Here is a 22914-nt window from a genome sequence, read left to right as displayed (position 1 = left end):
CAGCCCCACAGCATCCAGAGCTTTAAGCAACTCCAGGCAGATGTCATCCACCCCTGGGGCCTGGCCACTGAGGAGCTTTTTAACCACCTCAGTGACCTCCACCCCAGAGATAGGGGAGTCTTTCCACCAACCCAAAATGTCCCGAGTTCAGGTCAGTAGTGCCCCATCCTTACCATAAACAGTGTTGATGCTACACCGCTTTCCCGCTCTGAGCCGCCGGATGGTGGCCTAGAATCTACTCGAAACCATCCGGAAGTCGTTTTCCATGACCTTGCCAAACTCCTTCCACGCCTGAGTTTTTTCCAAAAGTCCAATAACAAAACACCACTCGGGTTCAGATCAGGGGGGGCATTCCTCCCAATCACAACACTCCAGGTTTCACTGTCATTGCCCACGTGAGCATTGAAGTCCCCCAGCAGAACAAGAGAGTCCCCAGGAGGAGTGCTCTCCAACACCCTTTCTAAGTACTCCAAAAAGGGTGGGTATTCTGAATTGTCGCGTGGCGCATAAGCGTAAACAACATTCAGGACCCATCCCCCTATCCAAAGGCGAAGGAAGCTACCCTATCGTCCACTGCGATAGACTCCAATGTACAGGTGCCCAGCCATGGGGCAAAAAGCATGCCTATCCCAGCTTGGTGCCTCTACCTGCAAGCAACTCCAGAGTGGAAGAGGGTCCAACCCCCTTCAAGGAGACTGGTTCCAGAATCCAAGCCGTGCATCGAGGGGAGCCCAACCTATATCTAGTTGGAACTTCACAACCTCGCACACCAATCAGTTATAATGATCACTATAAGCAATTTCCACTGTATATGATTGGGTTGTTTCAGTTTGTTGGAGATGTATCCATCACAAGCTCCACAACAATCATTATTCCTTCCTGACTGAGGTTGGTATCCTTTAAGTAATTCAGCGTTTGTTTAATGTTTTCAAGGCATTGTGATGTGGATTGACAGCAGCCATTTTTCATTTTGCCAAGTCTTTGAATTGGTCTTAGTGACTTTGGAGTCCTCTTGACCACTTAGTTCTCCCAGACTTAGGTGCTACTTTTAGTGCTGAGGGGCTTTGTGAATTGGTCTTATTCAAAAAAATTAGGAGTCCTACCTGACACACCTGTGACTGACACACTCATAATTTGTAGGAGTTTCTCCTAAATCGGCAAGCTAGGAGCTACTTTTAGCCTTGCTTTGTGAATATGGGCCCTGGGTATCAAGAGCCATTATGTCCAGATGACTGGGTCAGAGAATCTCCGAAACAGCAAGGCTTGTGGGGCGAGCATGTTCAGCTATGGTGAGTACCTACTGAGAGCGGTTAGAGAGGAAAAACCATAAACCGCAGATAGGGTGCTGGGCAGCCAGAATTTGTCAATGTGGGATGTGAACAAAGGCTACCTTGTGTGGTACAAACCAACAGAAGGGATACTGTGACACAAATGGCAAATAATTCTGATAATAGAAATAGAAGTGTCAGGACACACAGTGCCTTGTGCCATGGAGTCCTGCTGCATGAAGGTGTACAAGAAGGTGCTTCCAGCTTTAGAGCCTCAGTTTTCCCGTTTCATGTAAGTACAACGCCATGTCTCCTGTTCTGTGTTCCGAGTGCAATATGTTTAGTTATTCTTCTCCAGTCATTAGCGGTACGCTTACATGTGAGAAGTGTCAGTTAGTCGCTAGGCTGACAGAGAAGATTGTAGCGTTAGAGGGACATATCCTGACGTTACGGGGCATTCAGGAGAATGAGAGTTTTATCGATTCAGTGTTAGCGGCTCCGGATATGTCTGCTATAGCCAGTCAGTCTTCCCCCGCTCCGGAAGCAGAGCCTTCGCAGCAAGGCGAGTGGGTGATGACCCAGCGGCATAGCCGTAAATCCAAACCTAACTCACCCTGGCACCATTCGCCTATTCGCGTTTCCAACAGGTTCTCCCTACTCAGTGAAACTCCTGCTGAGACACCTGTTGAAAGTGCTGTAGTAATTGGCGATTGTATTCTAAGAAACTTCAGAGTAGTGACTCCAGCGACCATAGTAAATTGTCTCCCAGGTGCCAAAGTGACCGACATCTTGGCAAATTTAAAAGTGCTGGCTAAAAGTAAAAGTAAATACTCTCAGATTATTATCCACATCGGCACTAATGATGTCCGACTGAGGCAATCGGAGATCACTAAGGCAAATTTTAAAGCACCTTCCCCTTAAGGTTTTGACCCTTAAGCGTGGCATGCTGTAATAACGCAAGACCTCGATGAAAACCACGGCAGTATTGAACATGGTGGTGCGCAACTGACTACAAAAGTTTATCAATCGGGTTCTTTCACGGCCAACTTATCTCTAGACAGGCTTAAAGTTAATCAAAATACATTTCAGTTGTATCCGTAAAAACCTTAGCACCCTGGAGCACAGTGAAATTCTGAACAGTTTAGAAATTTTTATAGACGAGTGCTTCGAGAGAATTGCTATGGGGAAATCAAACAAAATGCCGACCACCTCCACCTGTAAAAACAACTCGTCCTCCAAGAGAAGCTGCCCCGATGACTCCCCAGAAGCGGCTTACCCTAATACCAAAGACGTGATGGACATTTTGGAGTCTATAGATAAACGACTATCCAGCTTAGATTTCCCTAATGGAAATTCTCCATAAATAGTTCCAGGCTTTGCGTGAGTCAGTGGAGTGCAGCCAACAGCAGGTGGAATCACTCGCTGCAGAAAATGCGACCCTCAGGGAATCGGGAAAATCCCTCACAGATGGAATGACACGCCTTTCGGAGGAAAATAAAAAAATAAAAGAAACTATCATTGACCTCCAGGCCCGCAGCATGAGAGACAATTTAGTACTTTCAGGCATCCCAGAGAAAGCAGACGAGGATCCAGAAACAACGGTGAAAGAGTTAATTCAAACTCTCCTAAAACTCTACCGGAAGACACAGTAAAACCATCAGTTTCTATCGAGTTCACCGCCTAGGAGGGAGAGACCTGACGCAGACCCAGACCAATAGTGGCCCAATTCGAGCATTTTAAACCAAAAGAATTGGTTAAAAGTCGCGGCCAGGAATTAAAAGGAACGGACTTTAGCATCAATGACCAGTTTCCCAAGGAGATCCTGGAGAGAAGGAAGATCCTGTTTCCTATATGGAAAAAAGTAATCAATGAAGGCTCCCGTGCTGTCATCGTGGTCGACAAACTGTACATCAGCGGACGGCTCTATCGCGACCAAAATTCCACCCTCTGGCTTTTCTGAATCTGCAAAAGGTGATCTGCATCCACACCAACATTCTCGAATTTTTTCTTTTTACTCACCCTTTCCTCAGCATATTGGTTTTGCAGACAGATCTAGATAGAATAATAATTGCCGGTCTAATGAGCATAACATATTGTCGTCGTCTCTCTTCTTTTATTATTACTTTATCCTTTTCCCTTTTGTCCATTGTTTTTCCCCTGTTGATTCCTGTTGTCACTTCGAGATGTTGCTTTGGCTCCTGCACTGTTTTAGTTCACTTAAGGCTCCTCCCACGTTTTCTCACTACTTTTTCTCTGCATCACATTTCTGTTACCTTTCTATTTTCTCCCATGTTGCAATTTGCTCAATGCACAGCATGAATAATGACACAAAGTATACTCAACGCCAACACAAACACAAGCATACAACACAGATATATACGAGTTAATTTCAGTCACATACATATAAGACAGATACAAACAACATGCAGGTCATGCATGATTCAGACACACACTCACACACACACACACACACACACACTTTTAGCAAACATCAAACATCTTAACAGTTAATACAATAATGTCCACACTGAGATTTGACACATGGAATGTACGTGGAATTGGTTCCAGGAAAAAGAGGCTAAAAATGGCTAATCGGTTAAATGATTTGAAGACAGACATTGTCTTTTTACAAGAGACTCATGTGGCCAAAACATCTGAATACATGCATACCTTCCCACAGTTCCCTCACACGTACTCAGCCTGCTACAACTCAAAACAGAGGCGTAACCATATTGATTAACAAAAGGATAAACTTCACCATTAGCAACACTATAATAGATGCAGAAGGTAGATTTATAATATTAAATTTATCTATTCAAAATATGGATCTCTGCATTGCTAGTGTATATGGACCGGACGTTTTTTCATGCTCTCTTCACTTCACTTTCTGATCACTCAGACACCACTCTCATTATAGGAGGAGACTTTAACTTGGTATTGAACCCAGAAATGGACAGGCTCAGCACGGCAGTGAACCAAAGGAACTGGCTATCTGTAGATATTCTTAAACAATACATGAATGATTTTGTCTTTGCGATGCCTGGAGTTCACATCACCCCACTCCCAGGGATTACACCTTCTTTTCATCAGTACACCACTCACATTCTTGCTTAGATTATTTCTTAATTAGCAGCTCCATGATGAGACACATCAGAGAAACTCAGATACACTCTATCCTTATCAGTGATCACTCACCGGTGTCTATATATTTGGTTAAGGACAGAGTCACACCACCGAGCAGGAACTGGAGACTCAATACATCTTTACTTAAAGATCAAGATTTTATTAATTATTTAAAAAATTAATGAGCAATGTATTTCGATAACAATGACCTACCAGCAGTCTCACCATGTGTTATCTGGGAAGCAGGAAAGGCAGTGATGAGAAGAAAAATATCTTATTGAACACATAAAAAACACATTTTTAAGAATTAGAACAGACAATCATTAAATCATTAGAAACAGCTTATGCTTCCTCCCCGCAAGAGCATATAATTAGCAGCTTGAGAAAACTAAAATTGGAATTTAATGAAATAAATAAGAAGTCACAGTTTCTGGTAGAAGGATCACGATTGGAGAACTTTGAACAAGGCATTAATCTGGAAAATTCCTGGCTAACCAGTTAAAACTAAATTAAGAAAAATCAACAATTTGTTCTATTAAAGACTCAATGGGGAATATAACTCATGATCCCCAAGAAATTAATAAATCTTTTACAGAATTTTATGAAGCTTTATACTCATCACAGAATAATATATCTGATGCTGGCATCAACAATTTTCTTAGAAATCTGCCAAAGCTAAATGTTGAAAATATTACTGTTTTAGACTCTCCTCTTTCAATATTTGAATTCAATGAAGCCGTACAGCATCTTCCAAATAAGAAAGCCCCAGGCCCCGATGGTTTCCCAGCAGAATTATACAAAGTATTTTGGCCAACGCTAGCACCCATTTTTATCGGAATGCTTACTCAAATTCAGAATGATCACATGTGAACTCAAACAGACATCACACAAGCTAGAGCGCACAACCTCCTATTTGAATTCGTGGCTAGGATAACACAGAATTCTTCATTAAACTCGAAAGTCCCGCAAGCTCTTAAGAGTGATGACTTTATTACATTTTTTAATGGTAAAATAACTAAGATTAGACAGACCATCCAGTGCACGTCCTTAGCTACTTACGGCTGCCAGCCTCCTGCTAGTCTTATGCCTACCAATAATGAGACCTTTGAATCTTTCATTCCTATAAAACACTCAGTACTTTTGAGCTTAATTTCCTCCTGTAAATCCTCTACTAGCCTCGTAGACCCAATTCCTACAAAATTCTTCAAGGTAATTGCACGGCAGATTAGCACTACCCTGTTAAATGTGTTCAACACATCTCTTAGGCTTGGATATGTTCCAAAGCCTTTTAAAATTATTAGACCCGTCCTAAAGAAAACAAATCTTGAACCCAGGGCCAACCTGAGGTCATAAAAGATCCCAGGGTATCCTTCCAAGGAGTAGTAGTGGTACCCTAATGTCCTGACTGAAGTTGGCCACTGTGGCTCTGTCAAATCTGGCCTCCTAAGCATCCCCTGTATCTAATTGGTTAATTCTATTCTGTCCCTTCACCACCTGAGTGACTATGTGGTGAGTGTACTGGCACAGAATGGCTGCTGTTGCATCATCCAGGTGGGGGCCGCACAATGGTGGTGGTTGAAGCGACTCCTCATTGGTTCTGTAATGTGCATTGGGTGTCTTGAAAAGCCATTTCATATAAAAATGCAACACAACTTAAAATTTCTGTTCGTATTTGATTAAGTATTTTCAAAATGTCTTAACTAAAAACTGTACAGCGTGTGAAGCTACAAACACTCCCCTATAAGGAAGCTCAAAGTAACTTAATCCGCGAAATAAGATGCTACGAATAAGAAGCTAAACGAATCGGAAGCTGCAGATAAGTAGCTAACTTAAGCCGCGTGCGACTTTGCCATTAGTTTGGGCGACGAGGTTGACCATGACCAAGAAACACGAAGACAACGGAATCCGCAAACGCACTGAAAAAGGGCAGCAGTGATCCGTAGCTCCGCTTACCTCGCCACTCCGATTAACATTGTATGTAGTGAACTTGAAAAACAGAAAACTTTATTAATCCCGAAAGGAAATTGCTTAAAAGGCAAAGTAGAAAATGAAAAGTCAAATTGGAAAATAATTTTAAAAAAGGGTTTTAATTTTATTTTTTTATTTTTCACATCTGCATCATACATGAGTGGAAAATTAAAATGCAAATGGTGCTTGTCATGGACACCCGCACAGGAAGACAAGGATCCAGGTATACAAGCAAACGTTGAGTTTATTAGCGTGCTAATAAACACGGTAAAAGGAGGGGCAAGCAGAAGTCGTGGTCGATTTGGGAGCGCAGGGGTCGAGAGCCAGAGAATCTGTCCTACAGTTACATACGAGACAGGCACACACGGGGAAGAGGGAACTGGACGAGCCGGTCTCGGCGAGGAAGGCAGGTCAGGTGCGGGAGTGGTTCTGGAGAGGGAAAGGAAAGCAGGTAAGGCAAACACACTAGGTAAACGGAGTAGGGTCGGGAGATCGGGAAGACAAGAGACTAGTAAACGCTTGGTACGGCACGCAATCATTTGCAATGTGCTGAGGTAGGTTGATCTCCTTTGAACTTCCACTAATTGTCGGTAACGCAACACATCCGGTAATTCCCGCCTGTGTAGGCGTGACGGGTAACACCGTACGCCCGGTGTCCTCCGCCTGTGTGGGCATGACAGTGCTATTTCATTTTAATTTTTGCAGGATTTTTGCACACAGACTTTCGAAACTAAATGGCAAATTGGACATTGTTTTTTCTTTTTATCATTTTTATTTCCATGTTATTTTTTTGCAGAAAATACCTCCCATACATTGGATCCCTATCTACGGTTTATGGGGTCCCTCCTCTTCGGATTATAGTAGGTACTCAACATAGCTGACTGTGAGCACTCCACTAGCCCTGCCCTTTCTGACTATAATGATTTCCCCCTTGTCAGTGTCACCAATGTCTTTATCCCTGCCAATATCTTCTGTATTCAACATTTCAAATACAAGTACCAAAAGTTAGATTACCATCTAATATATCCCAGACCTTGAATCACAGCATTTTTGCTGGATAGTCAACAGTATTCATGTGATATGGAGACAGTTGTAAGCTTTGGCTCATCAGTGTATCTTTACAACATTGTGAAGGTTGATAAATGTATGTTCACAAGGTTCACATTGTGTGTTAACAAGAATATAAATGAATTGAATAGCCAGGCTATTCAAATTGCAACATGTGTTTTACTTGTAGGTCACTCACACAGCTGAATCACTGAAGCTACTTTTACAAAAGAACCTCAAAGATGCCCATTAAGTTTTTCTCACTCAACCTAAAAATATATATATATATTTTTTAAATATCCGTAGTCTTGGTTTTTGGAAGAAATTTGTACTTTGTGTTTATCTTTATAAATGCAAATTATTAAATGTTTTCATTTATTCAGTTTTATTACTTCTACCTGAGATGATTATGGAATTAGAGCTACCCATTGTAAACGCAGCTCTGCAAAGTCAATGGAACTGCAAGGATATAGTTTATTTTTGTTCGCCTTCACCTTTGACGTCACACACCCTCTTTTTGATGCCGTGTACTTCATAGGGACCCCATGCTGACTTGGTTACTTTTGTTGTGTTTTCAGACTCAATGTACTGTCTTAGATTGTGCTCCCACCTTTGTCCTGCATGTTTGTTTTTCTATAATACAAACATAACAGGGGACATTTTAATGAATGTGTGCTTATAAAAACACTGTTTTAATGTAAGAATATAACACAATATAACTTTTTCCAACCACTAATTCCAAAGAATATTGTCCCCTCATAATCATAAAGTACGGTTTTAATCAGGAGCAGGGTAAGATTTTACTCGTGGGAGAACAAGTAACTTAGTGGAAATCATAAACAATTATAAACTGCAAAAAAAATAAAAAATAAAATCTAAGCAAGTATGATTTTCTTTTTATTTAATTTCATTAATAAACTGACTAAAACACCTCTTATGGATGATTAATTTGCTTGCATTTAAGCATATTGTCTTTAGGCAATTTTATCGAGTGCAATTTTCTTACTGCATTGGCAGATAATTTTGCCAGTTTTAGGCCATCTTGCCTCGAAACAGAAACAGAAGCCATTTTTGCTGTGTAGCAACTGTATGAAATACATGAACCACCGTGATTAATTAATGATGAATGAATATGGGGTCAGGACGTAACTAATGCTTTGTTTTCTGGTTAAATAATACATTAAGTAAGAGTGTACTACTACATTATTTGTGCCACCTCGTAAAATGTTACTTCCAGCCTGATGACAGTTCCACTGTAAACAAAATTTAAGCAACATTATGCTGTTCCTTTGGAGTGATTTAATTGTACCTGCTCTGTGGAAGAAAAAAAACATAATCTGTACTGTGGCACAAGTCAGATAAATTGAAATATTGTTTCATGCAAAATAGCTCGAGGAAGCCTGACCTTGGTGTTCATCTTCAAAAATGTTTTGAAGGATATATGACCATTTTGAACCCTTTTGTTAAAGCAGCTATGTATAGTTAATAGAGCACAAGAATATAGTTTGTTTTTCTTTATCTTCACCTTGGACGTCACACACCCTCCTTTTGATCAGGCATACTTCATAGGGACCTCATGCTGACTTGGTTTCTTTTGTTGTACTGTACAGACCAAGCCCACTTCCCTAAATTCTACTCCAGTATTTGTTTGAGTTCGTTTTTTTTTTTTTAAAAGTATATGTAATAACGCTTCTTTTTTACTCAGCATTTGGATACATAGTGGGCAGCTCTGTCATTCCCTTTGTAGGATATCTAGGATCTATGACCCAGCTGACAAGACTGTAGTTCCTTACTCGTGTTGTTTCATTGTAGTCGCCTTGCAATGGTTGATTGTAGAAGCCAGACTAAGCTGAGATGGCAACTAGAAGACAAGAGCCACAACAGTTTACGCAAGTGGTTCTCAATGTTTTTTTGTTTTTTTTTTGCACCTGGACCCAATTTTTATAATGTCAGCTCAGTCACAACCCTATATCAAGTATAGGTCTAAATTAAGGCTATGATGAAACGCAGTGAACTCTGCAATTTACGCCAATCAATGCCCATTACACAAATCTTATTGGAAGTGCCATTGAATTTTAAATTAAGCATCTGTGCTTTGGCTTCTTGGATTTGTTGAGTGTTCACTAGTTCTGCCCTAAGCAGTTGTAGACCCGTTTATATAGGTTAATTCCAGGACTGGGGCTGGGAAATCTGATCGTGGATCAGCATAGCCATCCTCGCAACCCTTTCAGAACTTGGCTCGACCCAAATTTGGGTCGCGACCCACGGTTTGAGAATCGCAATAAACGTGTTCGCATCATGAACGTGAAACATACCTCATGAAGACAACTTAAACTTATACTAGCATTGAAATGGATGCGACAATTTGTCCTGAAAGCGAGAGTTGTGTCTTTGTGTGTATAATGCAACTTAAAGCCTTCATGATCTCGTTAAAGTTTATTTTTAAATCTGGAATTGTTAGTTTAGCAAACATAACGTGACCGTTTTTGCATTCATTTTGCACATTGCAATACGAGGTTTTTGACAGCGCCCCATCAGCACGCCACTCTCCCCCGCCGGCCTTTGTCTATATGCGACTTGTGCTGCGAGCCGCCATTGGCTTGTAGCGGCAGCTCAGAGGCCCGCCTCGTGACGTCACCCCCCACTGCAACCTGCTAATTCAAAAAGGATCCAAGCGGTCTGCTCCCAATACAAGCAAGGTCAGCGAGCAAGGACTACGACAGGATAACCTTACGCTCGTCATCATCATAGGTAAACTAACAATCTACTGCATCCTATCGTTTGATGTTAAATCAACTAACAGCTATCCTTTCTCCTTCTTCCTTAATTTCGTTTTCATTGACGACAACGGCGCATCTCCTCGCGAGGAAAACGTTAATGTGACATTTATAATCCTGCCTTCCTGTACATGCATACGAAGGATTTCAAAGCTGGCGTCCTTGTACAATCGCTAATTTCTTTCATTTGCTGGGAAATTGTCAGGTCACCTTTAAATATACTTATTTATGCGTGGTGTAGTTATGACTCATGATGATGCTTCTTACTGAAACTTCCTTCCTGGTGTCGTGCCGGGCATCAATAATACAGACATCAAAGGGAATCACAATGTAATTAATGAATTTGCACAATACACATGCCTTCTGCAAGCGCAGTGTTTTCCATTTTCATACGTTTATTAACTGGTTTCATCCGGTTGGTATATCCTGTGCTATACTTTGAGGCGAATTCGCTGCGACGTGGTGTTGCATCATTGCTATCTATAGCTGCTGGTCAATTGTTACTTAAATTAGGTATTTTTAATATGAATTGCTGTGAGCGATGGCGCGATCAACACGAATGAATGGATGACAGCACAGGGTATATAATAGGCAGAAAAGCGGCACTTTCTATTGGCTGTACTTCCATCATTATCAATTTCGACGGGATGTTTTCCGTAAGCAGGCGCATGGGTTTTAAATGTTCCGTCCATACATTGCATAAGTTTGTCTTGCTTTTAAAGTTTCACGACTATAATGATGCATCGAAACGTTGGATAAATGCAATTTCCTTCTGTCAACACAACATATGGCGTTTTACGTAATAAAGTTGTGTAATGCCACGTCTGTGTTTTTAGGGTCCGGGAAATCGTTATTTATGAAAATGTATTTGAAAGTCGAATTTCCTGACTAGTTTATGTAATAACTACTATCGTCAAGGGTTCATTATTCAACTGTGGCAATATATTTAAGAATTCATTTCTATAAAACTCCTTTGATTCACGGTTATATGTGTCATGGTAGTACATTTGTATGCCTGAGATGTTGTTTTCAAATTACATAATTGCAGACTCAGGGGTCGTATTATCAAATTTCATAGAAAGGTTCAAAGAAACTCTCCGACCCCGAGATAACTGGGGCCACGGAAGACACGTGTTTGAGAGGCATAAAGTCAACAAAGTCAGTGCAAAACATCACAGAACGTACTTGTTGCTCTGTTACAAAAACAACACAATGATGTATGTTTTGGCATAAACATGGAGGCAAGTCCCCTCATCATGGGGTGTTGGGTTTATTTGTTCATCCATCAATCTATCCTTTTTATAATAACTAATTCTGGATTGGGTGATGATTCTAGGTCTGCATTGCTTTTCATCTAAATGCCATGACTTTTACCTCCAACTGTAGCTTTTTTGATCTGTTTATTAGAGTAATGAAATATCTTAATGGAGGTGCTGTATTGTCACATTTGTGCCAGTGTCTTTTAGAGATGAAAGGAAAATCTGTTGCAGGTTTTCGGTTTCCTAGCACTGTTTTTCATTAGAGGGGCCCCTTGTTAAAATAAAATGGAAATCCACTGATTAAGAGGTAAAGGTATTAAGATCTTTACCCGAATGCTGTGGATTTAAGTTCAGCAAACTGCTCTGATATTGCATTTAGTTTTGGCCAATATGACAATCATGACTGGTTGCCACTATATCCATGCCAAGCATTTCACAGTTAGCATGAAAACTACGGTACAGCACTGCATTTCCGTTTACGTTTATTTGCTGGTTGCTTTTATCCAAAGTGACGTACAAGTGAGACAAAGAACACATCACGAGCATATATGACGTTGACGAGTAGGCAGTGCAGTGCAGCTAGGCGGAGTTTCCACTTACTGCCCGGTTACAAGTGCACTACTTAACGTTATCATTATACCGACAGAACAAACTGGTAAGTGCTTATCACACGATGGCTGCAACCAACAGTGTAGGAGAGTGTTTAAAATTTGATAGTTAAGAAAAGGTCTATTTATGGGAGGGATGAATAAAGCCATGTGTTCATATGCTCTTGGCTGCAATACTACTACAACAAAATATAATATTTCACTCATGTCATATGATAAATAAAGGTAGCTATGCTGTGGCCTGGTTGATGAGGAAGAATTGTTTCCAAAAAAGGTTATCTATCATCTTTGTATCAGTTGTGAACTAAGTTCAAAAGTACATAGTTATTAGCCAAAATGATATATGTTCATTTGCACTTATTTATTATTATTTTTTGATAAAAAAACACTTGCTTTAATGAGTCCGTTTCTTTTATATGTACAATATGTATGTATAATATTTTACATGCCTCAGGTATATCATTATAATGCTGCAAGCAATGTTTCTTGTTAGGGTACGATTGCTGGTTAACTGATCAATTAACGCTGCTACATGCAATATAATTTGGCTGTTCATTATACTGTGACTCGTGAATCGAACCAAAAATCCTGTGATATCACATTAATTAGAATAGTGTTGCAATCTCATGTTAAAATTGATGTAAATGGAAATTGTGTATTCAGCTTTCTCAGACAAGATCTATGCATTGTGACATGTACTAGGTTACCCTTAAGGGTCTGGCTTCTATTCTGCTATGAATAATATTTATGGTATCTTAAGTGTGGCACTTAACACAGGTAAACCACATTGTAAGATTAGGAGTAATATTATTGATCCCTGTGGGAAATTCTGATGCAGAGAGCAGCAAGAACATCACAAGTGAACATACATATAGTGTGAAACACAACAAGGTACAGAGATGTTACACATTCACATTCTAATATGATTTGTTTGGCTTATTATTTTTGATAAAGAAATACCAGTAGCTTACACTCTTATCCAAAACGTATATGTAATGAAAAGTAGATGCGGAAACGTAATCGGTCATCTAAATCTGGTAAGAATCGTCAAGCAAGCTCTGGGGAGCAGCTGAGATGCCAGGGCTGAGACGCCTGACAGATAAACGTGCCATTTGGCACGCGATGCAGTGGAACCAGAAAATACAGTTTCATTTTTATTCGAGGAAAAAAAAACGTGGTTCTATAGGAAATTCAATAAAGTGTTGTGTTTATTTTCTGCTTTATTAGGTCTGAAATAAATCTGAATTAGATATTCTAAGTTATTCAGATTCCGATTAGTTTGTCTGTTTTCTTTCAGCTCAGATAGGCTACTATAACAGGAGTTGCAAAATTTTTGGCTGACAGTCAAAGTGTTTTGATAGCGAACCACACATTGCTTCAATTACTCTGGGTGACGCATGATTATTCAGAGTTAGGGAGTTTACTGAGCTTGCTGCTAGTAAAACCACCACTGCCCCTTTAACTGTTTGTGGGACGAATAGTCTTCGAGAGCCTCTCTTGTTCTGAGGGATGTTGTCTGGTAATCCTCTCTCAGTAGGTTCATACCTCCTTAACCCTACACAGTCTGAGCCTTAGCGACTAAATGTTTTTGGTGTTACACCACTGAACTGGGTGGGGGCCAGGTTTTGCCTTGCTCTGGGAGGTGCAAAGGCAGTTTTTTCTAATTAATTTAGGCTGTTTTTATAACTGAAGAATTTACTATCGAATTATCCCCTGAAAATTTTAGTATTATAATATTACATTATAGTAATTATATATACAAATAAAACCATTGGAATATAGTATGGCATTAAGGGTAACACTTTACTTGAGGTGGCAAAAATAATGTAGTATACTCTTATTAATTGTATTAATTAACCTGAAACTAAGTGTTAATTACATACTGACCCTGTGTTTGGTCATCATTAATAAATCGTGACGGGTCGTGTATTTCATGCAGTTACTATATTTGTTTATGATTTGTACTTGAGTAGTAACTGAGATACTAAGTTACTTGTGTCCCCTCAAGTAAAGTGTTACCAAATTAAGCACTAAAGTTTCATGTTGCACCACTGAACATGATGCTTAGCCAGAACTTCTCATATGCAGTGCTGTATGAACCGGAAAAATTGTAAGATGGCTTGAACTGATGGGTAATCGAAGCAGATATATCATTTTTATCATGTACAAAACAAATGGAATAAGAATGCTTGGCATACGTTTGGGTAGTTGAAACATTGGTTCTTATCTGTGTTTTTGTTTTGGTCATTATTTTTATTTGTTTGTTTGTGAGTATTCCCACATCTCAACATGTGCAATTTAAATACATTTTTATTTGGTTAGAAGCAGATTTCTGCTGCTCCTTAGACTAAACATGATAGACATTATACAATAATGCTTGTGGAATTAGTATTACATACAGACTGGATGCTTATTAGACCTTGGGATACTTAAAAATCCTGATTTAATCTGCATGTGGTATGTGTGCACATAATGAAGAAAGAAATTTAAAAAACCGATTAACATAATCGCTGCTGGTGTGTATTGTAAATAAGTATTGTGTTGTATTGTGTGTGTATTTTAACAAGAAAATAGAATATGTATATACAAAATAATTACTTTTATAAACGTTGCCACAGATAGATGGAGTTCTAAACAGAAAGGACATGTGTAATACTTGTGAAATGTACCTCTTGCCCAAACATTAAGTGGTAACCTGGCCATATGCCACACTGAGACTGAGAAATAAGTTCTGTAGAAATATTGCTTAAAATATACTGTCATGAGGGGCAGCACGGTGGTGCGATGGTTAGCATTGTTGCCTCACTCCTCTAGGATCAGGGTTCTCCACCAAGACTCCATGTGTGTGGAGTTTGCATGTTCTCCCCATGTTGTTGTGGGGTTTCCTCTGGGGACTCCAGTTAACCCCCACAGTTCAAAAATATGTGAAGGTGAATTGGACTCACTGAATTGGCCATAGGTAAGTGTGTGAGTGTGTCCTGTGATGCGTTGGTGTTCCATCCTGGCTTGTTTTGTGCCTTTGTGCCAATTAGCTTCGGACCCCCTGCGACCCTGATGGATGGATATTGTCATGAGCACATGGGGTTGTTGCTTCCTCTATATTCTGAGGATAAAAAATTGTCCATTTTTTGTTTTTTGGCTGTCGTGAGAAGGGTTCGTCATCATGCGCTATGTGGGCAAAAGTATTGGGACACCTGGCCATTACACCCACAGGAACTTTTATGACATCCCATTCTAAATATGGTATGCATATTAAGACATTTTGGACAATTCTATGCTTCCAACTTTGAGGTAACAGTTTGGGGAAGGCCCTCTTCTGTTCCAGCATGACTGTGCCCCAGTGCACAAAGCAAGGTCCATAAAGACATGGTTGGGTGAGTTTGGTGTGGAAGAACTTGACTGGCCCACACAGAGCCCTGACCTCAACTCCATCAAACACCTTTGGGATGAACTAGAACAGAGATTGCGAGCCAGACCTTCACGTCAAAAATCAGTGCCTGACCTTTTCTGTATGAATGTGCAAACAGACTCACTCCAAAACCTTGTGGAAAGCCTTCCCCGAAGAGTGGCAGCTGTTATAACCAGGGATTGTACACATTCACCTTTAAAAGCGATACGTGCGGCAATTGATTAATGCAGCAGCTCAAATACGTACATATTTTATGTGCATTTGCGGCAATATGACAAGAAATTACCATGCATTTTATTCCGCAAATGAAGAATGAATTAGTATATAAAGGTTAAATGCATGATAAGTTCTTGTCATATCGGTGCAAATGCACATAAAATATGTATGTATTTCAGCTGTTGCATTAATCAATTGCCGCATGTTCAGACATGCCAAGCTGCCTACAAGAGTGATAGAATGTTGCATCACATGACCTGGCAACCTGACCTAAACACAATAGAACTGGTTTTGGAGGAGTTTGACCAGAGAGTGAAGTAAAAGCAGCCAATGTGTGCTTGGCATATGTGGAGCCTCCTTCAGAACAGCTGGAAAAGCATCCAGGAGGTCACCTCATGAAACTGGCACAGAGGAGAAAGCAGGCTCAGCCAGTCCCTGGAGCAACTGGGGTTATGATCTATGGTTGATTGTTCACCCGACCATGGGATTTGAACCAGCAACCTTCTGAGTCCCAACCCACAGAGCTGCCCCCCAAACTAATTAAATGTGGGTGTGTGTGTATGTATGTGTGTGTGTGTGTGTGTATGTGTGTATGTGTGTGTGTGTGTGTGTGTGTGTGTGTGTATATATATATATATATATATATATATATATATATAGTTTTGATGTCTTTAAATGGTTCTGAAATGTAGAGAACAGCATACAAGTAGGTGTGTCCAAACCTTTGACTGGTACTGTATCTTGATTTGCTCCTGTGCATTAAACATCCCTGCAAATTTTCCTTTAAAACAAATCGAGAAGGTGACATTTATCTTCCCAGTGGTCACGAGCAGCAATGAATCAGCGTCTGAATCAGCAGATGTGAACACACTGTGTCTGCATAGTGGAGTTTTAAACCAGATATGGGAGTGAGTTGCAAGGTGTGATACCATTTGTCACTCTGGAAAAAAAACATCTGCTACAAAGACATGGACCATTCATTCTTATGAATTTGGCATTTTTAGTTTTTTGATTGTATTCATAGATCTTTGTGGGAACCTGAAAAATGCCCCCCACAACATCAAAATAAAGTTTTTTTTTTATCACATTGTGGGGGACATTTGGTCCCCACAATGTAATAATAAACATAATACACACGCACACACATACAGAGGACTGGACCTCCCTATTTTGATTCATCTCTGCTAGTCATTGAGATTTGTCCCAAAAACATTGATCACACCTTGATTTTATAGATTCCACATTCACTATTTTGCCCTTATTTATGTAAGAAAAGATCTTCAGACTCATTCAGCAGAACATCCTAGCTATTTGAAAGGGGAAAAAAACAATACAAGTAGCAGGTGATATCTGTGTTTGCATCTGATTGGGCAAGAAGATACACACCCCTTGATGTAATGAGATGATCTGGAGTATCCGGCTCAACATTCCTGCCATACAGATTGCGTCAGCCCGTGCATTGCGTCTTTTTCTATGTAAGTTTATGTCTATACCAAAGGTTAAGTTCTTTAAATTTAAATCATGTTATATTCCTGAACTTTTTGCAAGATGGAGGTAAAGCATATCCTGGCAAGAGAACAGCAAACGCACCGAATAAATCATTCAGCACCCAAAGGTCGTATACTGATGTCTAAATATTTCATCATTATTTAAAGCTGGGTGCTGTGGTTGCTCGGTAGTTTGTGCTCATTCTCACACCTCCAGGACTGTAGGTTTTATTCCCGGATCTGGGTGTGGAACTTGAACGCTCTCACTGTGTTCATGTTTGTTTCATCTGGGCGCTCCAGTTTCCTCCCACGGTTAAAAACATGCACTTAAGTGAACTGTCGTCTCTAAATTACCTTTAATGTGTGATTGTGTGTGGCTAGTAATGGAATGGTTTCCCAGCCAGGATATCTTTTGCCCTGCAGGGAATATCACATTTCAGGAAGACAACATTGCATCAAGTTTAAATATTTTCAAACAAAAGAATTTTTATTTTTTGCTTGATTTGATGGTTAATAAAGTGCAAAATTAACCATTCCCTGCTTAATAACTTGCTGACAAATCGTTAATGTAAAGGTGATAAATTGCAAATGTGCAACGCAGTCTGAATGTCTCCTTTACTAATGATGCTGCCTTGTTTTTCATTGAGTGAAGTAGCATGAAATCCAGTTCTGACCCAATGGGATCGTGATGAAGCTCATCCAGGAACTCTGTCAGTGTGTACTTTCTTAACGAAGGGTTTTCCTCGTATATTTTTGTTTTATTTTTTGCTTGTTGTCCAAAAAAGGTTTTCCTGTGATTTTTGTGTTTGTTGAATTGACATGGTGTCACACGTCGCGGTTGAGCGAAGCGGCGATCGTGCGTGCAGGCGGGCAAGGACAGGCAGACAAGCAGAATACGGGGCAAAACGGGAGTTTACTAGGGACAGGCACGGACAAACGCTGGGTAACATCAATGACAGACAACGGGTTAGTACAAAACAGGAACTTAAATACATGGAACAAGGCAGCAGGAAACAAGACACGACTGGGCACGATCAGGAAATCACACGTGGGTAATTAGGGGGCGTGGCACACACGAGGAGCGGACGGAGCGGGCGTCACAGAACCCCCCCCCAAAGGCGCGCTACACCGGGCGCGCCCGGGAGGAGGCGAAGGACGGGACGAGACCGGGAAACCAGAACCTGAAAGACAAGGGCAAAAAAAATCAACGGGGAACAGGGAACAAGACAGACAGGCAAAACTGACAAAGAGGCAGGAGCCAGGACAGGACACTACACAAGACAGGAAAAGCCGACAGACAGACCAGGAAGGGAGGAACAGAGGGAACAGGTGGAACAATAGGAGCGGGAGTGACGGGAGGGAACGACGGGAAACCAGGAACAGAGCGGGGCAGAACAAAGGCAGGAGGAGGAACAAGGACAGGCGGGACAGAGACAGGAAAGAAGGGAGAGAAGGAGGAGGAAGGAAGGGGAGCCCGAGGGAGCCCCTGCGGGCGACGGGAGGCAGCCGGAGGGGCCGCAGGCGGCCGGGAGGCCGGAGCCGGAGGGGACCTCGGAGGGGCCGAGGAGGCAGGGCGAGGGACCCGCGGAGGGGCCAGGGAGGAAGCAGGAGGGAGCACCGGGGAAGGGGACGAGGGAGCAGGAGGGGCCCACGGCGAAGGCCCGGAGGAGGGGGGAGCCGCAGCAGGCGGCGACGTCCGGTGGAGGGCCGGAGGTAGGGGCCCCGCAGGCAACCGAGGAGCCGCCGTCGGGGAGTCCGCAGGCGACCGACCAGGCACCGGAGGGGGGAGCGAGGCAGGGTGACGAGGTATCGGAGGGGGACCCGCAGGCAACAGCCGACCCGGAGGGCCAGGACCTGCAGGCGCCAACCGAGCCAGAGCGTAGGCGAGGGAGGGCGAGCCAGGGGGCAGGGCGGGAGGGACCCCAGTCCGACGTCTGTGTCCCCTCCCTCTGCGGGACACAGACATACCGACCCCCGGTCGGGGTCGATGTCGCCGGGGTGAGGGTGAAGGAGTCACAGGAGCGGGGCCAGGGACAGGAGCGGGGCCAGGGACAGGAGCGGGGCCAGGGACAGGAGCGGGGCCAGGGACAGGAGCTGGCTGCAGTGGGGGCGCCTGCCCGGGAGCTGCAGCAAGTGGCTGCAGTGGGGGCGCCTGCCCGGGAGCTGCAGCAGGCGGCTGCAGAGGGGGCGCCTCTGCAGGAACAGGAGCACGGTCAGGAACTGGAGCGCGGTCAGGAACTGGAGCGCGGTCAGGAACTGGAGGTGGCTGCAGTGGGGGCGCCGGCCCGGGAGCTGCAGGCTGCTGCAGTGGGGGCGCCTGCCCGGGAGCTGCAGCAGGCGAAGGGGGCGCCGGGACAGGAACAGGAGCGCGGTCAGGAACAGGAGCTGGCTGCAGTGGGGGCGCCTGCCCGGGAGCTGCAGCAGGCGGCTGCAGTGGGGGCGCCTGCCCGGGAGCTGCAGCAGGCGGCTGCAGTGGGGGCGCCTCTGCAGGAACAGGAGCACGGTCAGGAACAGGAGCTGGCTGCAGTGGGGGCGCCTGCCCGGGAGCTGCAGCAGGCGGCTGCAGTGGGGGCGCCTGCCCGGGAGCTGCAGCAGGCGGCTGCAGTGGGGGCGCCTGCCCGGGAGCTGCAGCAGGCGGCTGCAGTGGGGGCGCCTGCCCTGGAGCTGCAGCAGGCGGCTGCAGTGGGGGCGCCTGCCCTGGAGCTGCAGCAGGCGGCTGCAGTGGGGGCGCCTGCCCTGGAGCTGCAGCAGGCGAAGGGGGCTGTGCAGGCAGCGAAGGCGGCTGCGCAGGCGGCTGCGCGGGAGCGTGGTCCGCCGGCACAGGAGGCGGCTGCTCGGGCTGAGCAGGGGCTGCAGGCACAGGAGGCGGCTGCTCGGGCTGAGCAGGGGCTGCAGGCACAGGAGGCGGCTGCTCGGGCTGAGCAGGGGCTGCAGGCACAGGAGGCGGCTGCTCGGGCTGAGCAGGGGCTGCAGGCACAGGAGGCGGCTGCTCGGGCTGAGCAGGGGCTGCAGGCACAGGAGGCGGCTGCTCGGGCTGAGCAGGGGCTGCAGGCACAGGAGGCGGCTGCTCGGGCTGAGCAGGGGCTGCAGGCACAGGAGGCGGCTGCTCGGGCTGAGCAGGCGCTGCAGGCACAGGAGGCGGCTGCTCGGGCTGAGCAGGGGCTGCAGGCACAGGAGGCGGCTGCTCGGGCTGAGCAGGGGCTGCAGGCACAGGAGGCGGCTGCTCGGGCTGAGCAGGGGCTGCAGGCGGCGGGACCGGCAGGTCCCGTGCGGGCAAGACGGACGTGGTCCCTTTAAGTGCCCGGGGCACACGCGGGATAGCGTCCCGCACCGCGCGGGCCCCCTTGTTGGCCAGCCGCTCCGGCCGGAAGTAGTACCGCTCGAGGGGCGGTAGCAGCTCAGCGGCGGCTGGGTGCTCTCCCCGGACTGGGGAAGCTGCCAGCGCAGGCAGCTTAGCTGCGGTGATGACGTCGAGGTCAGCCGGGGAGTCCTCCAATTCCCCGGTTAGGAGAGAAGCGGGGATGAGCGCGCACGCTCCCAAAACGATTGCAGGGGCGATCGCGTGCTTCTTCTTCTTCTTCCTCCTCTTTGTCACGGTGTCTGCGGGAGGCTGCTCCACGTCCGACAGGACGGACGGCTGGGGAACAACCTCCGGGACGCACCGTGCGTCCAGCCCCAACCTCCGCGCTGTTAGGCGCTGAACCAGCTGGTTGAGGTTGGAGCGCACCTCTCCTAGACGATGCCCGCCCTCCGATGGGGACATCGCCAGCAGGAGATCGCAGCTGTCGGTGGCTAAGTTCAGCGCGACGGGATCCTCCTGTACGTCGGGCTGGTTTAGCCAGTAGTGTACCTCTTGCAGCAGACCGAGACGTTGGCTCTCGGTCTGCTGCTGTGCCTTGTTGAGTTGGTCTGTCATTCTGTCACACGTCGCGGTTGAGCGAAGCGGCGATCGTGCGTGCAGGCGGGCAAGGACAGGCAGACAAGCAGAATACGGGGCAAAACGGGAGTTTACTAGGGACAGGCACGGACAAACGCTGGGTAACATCAATGACAGACAACGGGTTAGTACAAAACAGGAACTTAAATACATGGAACAAGGCAGCAGGAAACAAGACACGACTGGGCACGATCAGGAAATCACACGTGGGTAATTAGGGGGCGTGGCACACACGAGGAGCGGACGGAGCGGGCGTCACACATGGGACAGTAAATAAATTATAAAACTGGCAAAACATTACAAATTTCATTTAAAGTAAAAACTGATTAACATTAGAAATGGGGGGGGGGGGCATTTTAAAACTACAAGGCATGATATGTGATTTATTCTCAATCACCTTTCTGAAATGACACCCATTTGGATCATGCTATGTGTACCCAGTCATCTTCAGTCTAGAACTACCTGTTGTAGCCTGAAACCACACAGCAGCATCATTAAAGACCTAATATCAGATTTTGATTTGCTTTATTATGGAAAAATCCCCTTCAAAACACTGCATCTACACGACCTAAATTCTGTTTACTGTCTTGAAAAGGCATTTTCTGTGTAGGCCAGTTAGGAATCTATAGGTTCAGTACAGGGAAATTATGGAATATGGACAGCTGATGTAATGCTCTCAGTTTTCAAGACTGTGAATTCTCACTTTCTCCCCTCTGAAATACTTAATGTTAACTAGAAATAATATCTCAAAAGAGCTGTTTAAATACCATTTAGTCAAAAAGCTCTCTGCCTTTCACAGAACGTAATATGGAAAGTACTTATAAATCCAAGAGAATAAAATTAAGCGTCCAATTTTGTATTCGCTTATATTGCTTAATTTTAAATACATTTGTTTGATTCATTGTGGCAGCTTGTCTGTGTTCTTTCTATTCATTAGATTGTCACTTGCTTTCATTCTACTTCTCATTTCCATGTGGCAAGGTGAGCTGGATAGTTACCGGAAAACAGCGAAAATCTGTTATATTTTAGGAAACCGTAACTTGGGTGATTTATTGCCCCTCTAAGCCATATATCCAGCATTCTGTCATGTTACAGAGGAGTCAAGAGTTTAAATAATTGATGGGATAAAGTGGCAAGGTGTCCTTGAGCAAAGAACTCAATGAGACTCCCCAAACACCTTAGTATGATATTTGTTTAGTGGGCAGTATTAAAGTTAAAAGGGCAAAGCCTTTACCATACGCCCCTTTATATATTTGCATATTGCAGCAAGAAGTTCCAGAACTTTAATGCATTTCTCAAGGGTACGACAGTCTGCAATCAGCAAGTCACAGTGTCGGTGCAGTAAGATAAGTAGGTTCTGTGTCAAATGTGATAACTGCTTCACAGGCTGCAAAACAAGGCTTCTTTTTGTGAGCTAAATACCAACTAAAGTGTTAAGTGCATATATATACGTTTTATAACTGGTTTAAAAAAATTTAATGACTTGTGAAAATATGGTCAACACTTTTTACCTGACTCTCAGTGGGCTCATCAAGTTCTAATTGTAATCCTGTAATTATTATATATAACTTAACTTAAATTTAATTGAGTTACTTTGCTTCATTGTTCAGACTCAGAAACTGTTATTCACAATGGCCTCAAAACCCTTCCTTTGCTTTGCTTTTCATATCACACCCACCCTTCCAGTTGTACAGGTAGAAGGAGCTCTGTCACACCACTGGAAAAAGCTGTTTGCGATTAGTCATTGAACCCTTGTCTCTTACTATTGGTTGGCTATAGGTAAAAATCCAGGTTACACTTTGTGCATTAATTATT

At 43.9% G+C, this 22914-nt stretch overlaps 1 protein-coding gene and 1 long non-coding RNA gene across 8 annotated transcripts in view; both read left to right on the top strand.

Annotated features, from left to right (window-relative positions):
• The first annotated feature begins 6731 nt into the window (after positions 1-6731).
• On the top strand, positions 6732-8250 carry LOC125746543 (uncharacterized). Of its 2 annotated transcripts, none has more exons than XR_007399006.1 (3): positions 6732-6810; positions 7156-7219; positions 7597-8250. It is a non-coding gene; the product is annotated as an uncharacterized LOC125746543 (long non-coding RNA). The 2 variants fall into 2 exon arrangements; XR_007399004.1 differs by having other exon boundaries at positions 6792-6913.
• A 1788-nt stretch (positions 8251-10038) lies between these two features.
• Positions 10039-22914, top strand: part of LOC125733714 (monocarboxylate transporter 2-like) — a 29898-nt gene continuing 17022 nt past the window's right edge. For 2 of the 6 annotated variants that reach the window (XM_049006070.1, XM_049006068.1), the window contains exon 1: positions 11600-12097. The gene's annotated coding sequence lies outside the window, so the exon portion shown is untranslated. Of the gene's footprint in view, positions 10158-11599; positions 12098-16384; positions 17151-22039; positions 22450-22914 lie in introns of those variants that run through there. The other 4 variants (XM_049006065.1, XM_049006064.1, XM_049006069.1 and 1 more) reach the window with 4 other exon arrangements.

Source organism: Brienomyrus brachyistius, chromosome 1, assembly GCF_023856365.1.
Source record: "Brienomyrus brachyistius isolate T26 chromosome 1, BBRACH_0.4, whole genome shotgun sequence".
In the NCBI taxonomy this organism is placed as follows: domain Eukaryota; kingdom Metazoa; phylum Chordata; class Actinopteri; order Osteoglossiformes; family Mormyridae; genus Brienomyrus; species Brienomyrus brachyistius.
The sequence above is the reverse complement of the archived record's forward strand: the minus strand, read 5'-3'. Positions and strand labels throughout refer to the sequence as shown.